General features: G+C 54.1%; 1 pseudogene; it reads left to right on the forward strand.

Moving 5' to 3' along the window:
- The first annotated feature begins 365 nt into the window (after positions 1–365).
- Positions 366–3,927, forward strand: LOC126649942 (olfactory receptor 1019-like; annotated as a pseudogene).
- The last annotated feature ends 4,166 nt before the right edge of the window (positions 3,928–8,093 follow it).

Raw genomic sequence — 8,093 nt, forward strand, 5'->3', positions numbered from 1 at the left:
TTCCCAAGGCACTGTAGGTCCAGGAAGATCTTCTGATGGTGTCCTTCAATGCTTTTTGCTGTGCTGCCCTCCCTCCTCACCTCCCACTCCTACAGCCTCCTCTTGAGTCCTCCATCACCTCTGCCCTGGTCACACCACCTGTTTCTCTGACCTCTGGGAACCTCTGCTGCCAGGGGAAGCTCCATGGAGTAGTTTGAGTTGCTCTTTTCATGGTTACAGGAGGGTTTTGTATTTTATTCCCTTACCCAACATTGTTTTGGAGGGACTGTGTCTTTAAGAATTAATTCCCCGCCCCTGCTGGAGCTGGGCAGGGGGAAAAGAGAAAGGCCCGGTGGAAAACAGAGCTCCTTTGCTTCCCCTGGACGATGTGGGCTGGTGCCTGGGGAGTCCACGAGCAACTGCTGCCCGTGCCGGGAACCTCGGCCATCGCCCGGACTGCCACTGCCACCCTCCCCACAGCCGGGAGAACACAACGTGAGACAGACCCAGGGTACGCTGTGTGGGACGAGCACGGCCTCCCAGCACTGCCACCACTGCCAGGGACTGCCACCACGGCCCAGGACTGTCACCATTGCCAGGGAATGCCAGCGCTGCCCGGGAATGCCACCACTGCCAGGGACTGCCACCACTGTCACCACTGCCAGGGAATGCCACCGCTGCCTGGTAATGCCACCACTGCCCAGGACTGTCACCACTGACAGGGAATGCCAGCGCTGCCCGGGAGTGCCACCACTGCCAGGGACTGCCACCACTGCCAGGGACTGCCACCGCTGCCTGGTAATGCCACCACTGCCAGGGGATACCACCACTGCCCAGGACTGTCACCACTGACAGGGAATGCCAGCGCTGCCTGGTAATGCCACCACTGCCCAGGACTGTCACCACTGCCAGGGCCGCTGCTGCCGCTCGGCCGCTGCCCAGCCAAGCCAAGCAGGGCAGCACCGGTGCCAGAGGCAGGGAACAAAGGGGCTCCAGACTAACACCGCTGCTACAGTCAACACCTGAACGAGACAGGGCGGGCAGTTTAATAGTATAGTTTCTTGTGAGCAACACAGCTTTCCTGGGTTTTTGCTTTTGCCCCTTTTTTGCACTGTATTTTTTGTTTGGTTGAGCAGAGGGGGGCAGGGAGAGGAGGGCAGGGATGACCCTCCACCATTTCTTCCCCTTTGTGCCAGGGGGGCCACATGGGACGGTGAATTCCCCTCTCTGTGGGTGAGCCTATTCCTTTGTATCTCTCTGGCTGCTGCTATTTCCTTGTCAGTAAACTGTTATTTTTAACTTACACCTCCTCACATTTTGTCTCTCTGTATTGGTGGGAAATAAAAGGGGAAGGAGTTCATTTTATTGGAGTTCACACCCCAATATTTGTCCTTAAACCAAGACATTCTACACCATCTTTGCACAAGGCCAGCATTGTTTGTTGTATTTCCTATGAGCCAGAGGAGATACCAGCCCATACTGCTCCCCCAGCTGCTCTTATCCCCCAGATCCTTCCTTTCTCTCTGAGGTTACACTTTTGTTTGCCAGCTTCTACTCCTCCATCACAACCCAAACTAGCAAGTAGAGTACATGCCTCTCCTTCAATCTCCATTCCTTTTGTGGTTCAAAGCCTGGCATCACATCCCTGCAGGCTTCTCCCATCCTGTTGGCACACCTCCTTGGACTGAGGGGCATATCCATGGATGCTCCCAGATGCTCAGACAGCCTGAGCAGCTGGGCTGCTGCGATTGCTCCTCCTCCCTCCTTGCTCACACACATCCACCCAACTGCTGGGCACCAGGACAAACCCATAGCTCACCCTGGCTCTCTGCATTGTGAAGCACATCTCCAGCAAAGCACTGTTGTCCTTGTTCCCTCTTGGAGGGCAATTGTAATGTCATTTGAAGGTGCTTCATCCTCTCAGCCTGGCATCCACCTCCTCTTGGCTCCTGGCAGATGCTCCCATCCTTCTCTCTGGAAGGACCTGGTGACAGCTCTGTCAGCAACAGCAGGTTCCTGCAGGTTTTTGTGAATCGCTGATCATCTCCTGGCTGCTCCTTCTCAAGCTTTAGGTTCACACTCAAAATCTTCTGTATCTCATCTTCCTTTACTCCCTGAGCTCCAGCTTCCCATTAGACTCAGACTCTTCCCTTTCCCTGCAGGCTAATATCTCTGCTTTTCCTTGCCATCCTCAAGCCTGATGGAACCACAGAGTCACCTTTGCATTTCTGGTCCTCCTGTGATCTCTCAGACACTCAGAGGTCCCTCTCTTGTGTTTTCTCTGGGTGAACATGAAGCTTACATCGGCCAGAAGGCACCTTCTCTGTCTAACATGTAAACATTGTTTATTTTTTTGAGGTCTGCTTCCATGATCTGTGACAGAGAGGGCAAGCAGGAGACCATTCTGTATCTTCACTAAAGGTATAAACACAATTTGTTCCCATGAAGGGCAGCAGCTGTTCAAGCAGGCTCCAACCTGTCACATTTTGTGGGATCTTTAGACCAATCTCCAGTTGCAGGCCAGGAAACCTGGAAGGAGGAGAGGAGCTGCTCTCATCTGCTCTTGTTTAACAGTCCCTGGGATCCTTACTGATCACAGAGGTGAGGTCCCAGCTCTCTCTGGTGTCCTTCAGGTGACACAGAGTTGGGCACTGCCTTAAGGATTGAAACCCCATGGGCTCAGACCTGCCACCTGCCCCCACAGGTGTACTCCCACCACGCCTCTGGATCAAGGTGTGAGCACTGCCTGGGCAGTGGCACAGCTTCAGCTCACCACCCAGCAGAGCCAAGGGCCGGTGATGCCCCATGGCAGGAGTGAGCACTCCCTTTCCTTCTACCTGTCCTTAACTCCTGCTCTCCCTGTAGATGAGCCCAAAGCCCCTGCAGCAGGAAAGTCTCAGTGCCCCCACCATGTTCCTTCTCTTGGAACTTTCCAGTGTCAATGCAGCAGAGATGACCCCCTGCCTGTGCTTCTCACTCATTTGCCTGGTGATGGTGCTGGGGAACCTGCTCATCATCATCCTCGTCTGCTGAACATCCTTATGGTTTTTTTCCGGGCCACCTCTCCTTCCTGGACACCTGCTGTTCCTCCACCCCCCTCCATAAGATCCCTGGAGACTCGTCATCACAGAAGACCACCTCCTTTGTGGTCTGCATCACTCAGATGTGCTTCTTCCTTGGCTCTGAGGGCTCTTGGTGCCACTGCTCTCTGTCATGACTCAGGACTGGTCATGGCCATCTGCCACCCCCTCCACTACCTGGCACTGATGAGTAAGAGGATGTGTCACTGCTTGGTGGCTGAGCAGTTCCTTCTCATCTCTGATCCAAGTCTGCCCACAGCCCACCTGTCCTTCTGCAGATCCAAGTGAGCAACCACTTGTCCTGCGAGATACCCTTTGTGCTGAGGGCCTCCTGCAGCCCCACACTGCCCTGGGCACAGCCACCTTGTACACTTTGGCTGGGACCACTGCCTTGGGCTCTTTACTTCTCACTCTTGTATTGTATGTTCACATCTTTGCAGCTGTCCTGCAACAGGGAGAAGGGACACAGAGAGCCTTTGCCACCTGCACCTCCCTCCTGGCCATAGCGTCCCTGTTCTTCACAGGGACTGGGACCACTGGATACCTGGTGCCTCACTCCAGCAGCTCCAAGGAGACAGACTTGGTCCTTGCCCTGCTCTGTGCTGTTGTGACCACCATGCTCAACCCCATCATCTACAGCTTGAGAAGCAGCAAGGCCAAAGGGGCCACCAGGAGAGCCCTGTGCTGGGGTGTCCACCGAGGGTGCAGGCAACGTCCCCTTCCCTGCAACAGGGACGGGCACTCTGTGACCCAAGACACAGGAAGAGCCTGGGGCTTCCAGTCAGGCAGTGTCAGTGAGGGCACAGCTGGCAGCTTCTTGCTTCCCCTCACCAGCACATCCAACACTCAGACATGTTATTACCCGTGAGGACCTGGGGGCTGGGTCCCTAATTCACAGCATCATCTCCCTTTGTGACTGAAAGCCCCCACACTGCTGACTCAGACTCCCAGTGCCAGCTTCAGAGAGCCCAGTTCTGCAGGTGTGGCCCCCAGCAAGTGAGCTGGGTCTCATCCCAAATTCCAAGAGCCAGCTACCATCCTTCCTTTGCACAGCTCTTCACTCTCTCAGAGGGCTGGCAGAAGGATGGCACACAGCATCCTCTGGAATACACTAGGCCTAAGAAATAGATGCTAAGGAATAGATGGATAAGCTGTGCTGGCTCTCCATATGTTGCCTTTGGTGTGCTGGTGCCCTTGGAAAGCCTTTTTCTTTTTATCATTTATCTACACGAGGGGCTTTGTCAGGCTCTCTGGAAAGAGCTTTCGTTCCCAAGCAGAGCCCTTTCTGAGGTGAAACACTGCAAAGCACAGCAGTAATGCTCGGCTGTTTGCACTCCTGGGAAAGGCTGGATAATCTCTTTTGGGCTTGACTTGTAGACACTACAGAGCTGGATATCTTTCCCTTAATGCAATAGAATATGTATACATAGAAAAAACATTGTCAGTGGACTGATCTTTATAGTTTTTGAAGTCAAAATTAATCCCAGGTACAGGGAGCTTCTTTCTGCATGTGAAATAGTAGCAATGGAGCCGGAGTGCAGGTGGGAAAGCAGATGGATCTGCTTCATGTCATGCCTTCAGGAAGGGTTAAGAGGGTCCCAGCACATGGAGCTGAGGGGGTGGTGCTTGGTGGTCATAAATAAAGTGGTGGGAAACAATGCTGTGAGCCCTGTTCAGTGGGTGCAGGGAGACCCAGCAACAGGCACAGTGAAAAGTGTTCTCCCTGGACCACAACCCAGTGCTGGGTTGGGATTGCTTTACAAGCAAAATTCTGCAAGACTCCTACTGAGCAGAAATTATTGGAACTAGTTTCCTGTGACTAATGGAGTCAAGATTTCCCAGTGGGAACCCAATGTGCCTTATCCACTCAGGTGAGGCTGCACCACATCCTCCCAGAGCACACGGACAAGGCAGGGCCAGCTGAGAAACCACGATTTTAGGACACTACAAAATCAGCAGCTCCTTTGGAAATAAAATGGGATTCCCTTCACACCCATGGTTCCCAGGGCAGGGATGATCTGGAACAATCTGCCACCCCTCTGCTCTCTTACTGCCAGGGAAACCTGAGAATTCTCGACTGCTCGTGCCAGGTGTGCTGGTTTAGTATTTGGCTAGGAATGCACCTCTGGAGGTTATGAGCAGCAAGAGAGGATGTAGCAGGGAAGGGTTGGGCACCACGAGTCTGTTCTTAGCCTTCAGTGACTTGAGACACTGATGGGCAAGACCACACCACAATATGGACCAGTGGAGCTTGCTGAAATGATGAGCAGCATCACCAGGGATAAAAGAACCATAAATCCCCACTGTCAGACTTGTGAGTCAGGGGAGACCCCCACTTTCTCCAGAGCAGCAGTCTCCAAAGAGGAGTGCATGCACCCTGGGGGTACAAAGAACAACCCATTAGGATGCAGGCAGAAAATATATTTGCTACCACTAAGAAATAAAATAATATTTTTAAATCAGTGTTTATTTAATCTTCATCTTGTCCTTTTAAAATGTCTATTCATGTGTATGTTTTATAATCTACATGTATATAACTTATGAATAAAGGGAGACATGTCTGCCAGGGGCGCTGGAAGTGACTGTGTCCTGCAGCCGAGGGAGAGGCACAAGTGGTCCTGGGGACAAGGCTGGTGTGAGAGGAGATCCCACGTCATGCCAATGTGGAGGCAGGGGGGACAGGTGGTGAGCCTGGCTCCAGGGGCTGGCAGGGAGGCAGAGAAGATGACATGGCAGCAGGACAGGCAGGTTGGGAGCAACACCCACATCAAGGACTCAGTGAGGGTGGGCCAGGGGTACACAGGAGGAGTGGAGGGCACAGGGTGGTGCAGAGGGCTGAGAGATGTGAAAAGGGGACAGCAGAGAGGTGATGGGTACATGGGTGTGGGGGACATTGGGGCATGGAGCGGATGCTGGGATGAGGAGGGGGTGTGTAGGGTGAGGGGGTTTGGCTGAAGGGGTACAGAGGAGAGGTGCAGGGTGAGGCCCACAAGGCAGGAGCTGTGGGCCAGCTGAGCAGCTGTTCAGAGCCTGAGGCTCCATGAGCTGCCTGAGAATGAGGAGGCCCAACATGGGGAAGCTCAGCTGCATCCTGGAGGACTCCCCGAGCTCATCCCATCCCACCACTTTCTCCTGAAGGGAAAGACCTCATCAGCTGTGGCCTGGTCAGTATGGACCATGCCAGCCTCAGCACCCTCCTCAGTACCTGCAGTGATGGCAGGAGATGAGGGGTGGGGGAGGCAGACCCTCCCACAAGCCCCTGCCAGCAGGATGAGAGCTTCCAGACAGCTGTTCTGGAGGTGTTTGGGAGGATGGGTGCTCTGGCAGGTCTACATGTGTGACCAACGTGCTCCATGCTCCAGTGCCACCCCCATGGGTGGGGACATTTGTTCAGGCTGCAGCCTGAACTGCCTGCAGTTGCTGTCCCTGCAGGGAGATAAACTGGAGTGAAACTGAAGTGAGGCAGAACCAGGCAGTGCCTGTTCCTCTGTACTCCTCATCACTGCCAGAAAGACACTGAGGTGCTGGAGTGTGTCCAGAGATGGGCAATGGAGCTGGGGAGAGGCCTGGAGCACAAGTCCAATGAGCTGTGGGCACAGGGACTCCTGGCACAATGGCCCAAAAGCAGCCCCAAGCACCACTATGAGGGGCCAAGCACTGTATAATGTGGTTGCAGCCCCATTCCCTCCTGCCTCCCCCACCGACAGCTCTCCCAGATGCCCCTTCTTGGGGTCCCCACACTCCAGGCCAGTGCTCAGCTGGCTCGCTTTGCCTCTGCAGCCCCATTGCTGGGTCCCAGCCATGTCCCACGGGGTGTTTATAGCTGCTCCTGGCCACAGCCACACTGGGGACCTGTGGCTCAGATCAGCAGAGGTGGTCTCTGTGGTCTTCACCCCCACCAGAGCGAACCCCTGCCCCAACACTCAGAGGGGGATCCCCCAGCAGCTCTGGGGCTCTGGAGCCTGTGGTGCAGCAGGAGCACCAACCACCCCACGGAGAGTGCACAAGCCAGGCTGGCTGTGGCACCCAGGGATGTCCCCCAGCCCCAGGGTGAGGGGTCCAGCCAGACCATGCCCCAAAGTGCCATGCAATGGCACCTCAATGCTGCACCAGGGCATTCACTGCCAGGAGCACCATTCCCCTGGGAGCAGCTGGAGGTGCTGAGTCTGGTGGCACATGGGGACAGGACCGAGCAAGGACTTGGCCCATCGGATGAGGTTGGCCCCTCCATCACTTGGTGACAGGGACAATGCAGGGCAAAAGAGGAGCTCAACTTCTTCAGAATGGGACCAGTTTGTCCCAGTAACTCTTTGGTTTGACCCAGTATCCATCTCTCCAACCCCATATGCTTGCAGGGCAAAGGGTAGCAGGTAGAAGATACAGTTGCTGGCCCGGGCATGGACACTTGCCCCAGTTCTTCTGGTACCATCACCTGGTGGGATTGCTGCTCCCAGGGGTGAGTGTTAAATTTGAGAAGCAATTAATGAACACAGAGCTCCAGCAAATTTAGGGAGCAAAGAAAATGCACATGTCCTGGTTCCGGCCCAAATCAGTGGGAGGGGGCATAGCGAAGACATTCTATACCATCTTACATTATGGCCAGGGTGGGGAAAGGGATTGTCTCACTCTGAGAAGAAGGGGTGTGGTTTCCAGTCAGGAGCAAGTGTGATGGAGCAGTCAAGGTGGGGTGCTGCCAGCTGTGGTCACAAAGCATCGCATTGGGTCAGGCTCTGTGAGCCTTTTGTATGTAAATCACCCTTCTTTTTTTGTACACTTTGGTTATTAATATCGTTGTTGTTCAGTTTCTTATCTCATTGCTGTTTCCAGTAAATTGTCTCAAACTGTAATTTTCACCTTTTTGTGTCTCCAGTTCTCAGCTCCATCCCTGGGGCAGGAAGGGGGAGGGGGAAAAGGGAGGACCAGGAGCAAAGGGCCAAGGAAATTAAGGAATAAAGAAAATTTAAGAGATAACTATTCTGCTGCAGATGACACAGCTGGCTCCATACCATGCTGTCACCCATCTCTGCCAGCACC

The sequence above is a fragment of the Myiozetetes cayanensis genome, unplaced genomic scaffold (genome assembly GCF_022539395.1).
Source record: "Myiozetetes cayanensis isolate MyiCay16 unplaced genomic scaffold, myiCay2020 scf52, whole genome shotgun sequence".
NCBI classification, from domain to species: Eukaryota; Metazoa; Chordata; class Aves; order Passeriformes; family Tyrannidae; genus Myiozetetes; species Myiozetetes cayanensis.